Below are 674 nucleotides of genomic sequence, written 5' to 3' on the forward strand. Positions count from 1 at the left end.
TCTCTACCCTCTCCCCCATCCCCGGCCCTCCAGGTATAAAGGTAGATTAAAACAAACAAACAAACAAGCAAAAAACCCCAAACCCAAAATAAATACCAAGCTCTCCAGCCACCTGCCCAGTAGGGGCAGTGAGGGGATGTAGCCCATCTTCACTGGCTTCTTGGAAAGTATTTCCCAGCCTCAGAATTTGGGAAGCAAACGGTTAGGGGAGGCAATAATGGGAGTGGGCCAGGATAAGAAATCTGTTTCAAAGCTGCGTTTGCATAGCCAGCCCCCTTGGCTTTTTTTCCATCGTGTTTATTTGGGGGTAAGGGGACTCTTGGGGTGGAACAAGCGGACTTGTTTTTCTTAGATTGTATGGCACAAAATAACGTTCTAAAGATGCATGAATTTTAACATTTAATTTCTGTTTTTATTTGGGGGACTGTTGTCTATGCGGGGGAGCTGAAGCTCCCAAGTTCCCTCTTTACCAGATCAGAATCCTGGGGAGTCTCCCGCGGCCTCCCCCTTCCGCACACCGAGATTTCAACAAACCCCGGGAATGATCCACAAAGTCCGGAGGAACTGAGCCATTTTCTGGCTTGCTTGTCGGAGGCGAATCCACTGGGGCGGGGTGGGGGGGGGGCGGGGGAGGGGGCGACTCGCGGGGGCTCGAGCTCTAGGGGGGACGCCCG

This window comes from Physeter macrocephalus, chromosome 14 (assembly GCF_002837175.3).
Source record: "Physeter macrocephalus isolate SW-GA chromosome 14, ASM283717v5, whole genome shotgun sequence".
In the NCBI taxonomy this organism is placed as follows: Eukaryota; Metazoa; Chordata; class Mammalia; order Artiodactyla; family Physeteridae; genus Physeter; species Physeter macrocephalus.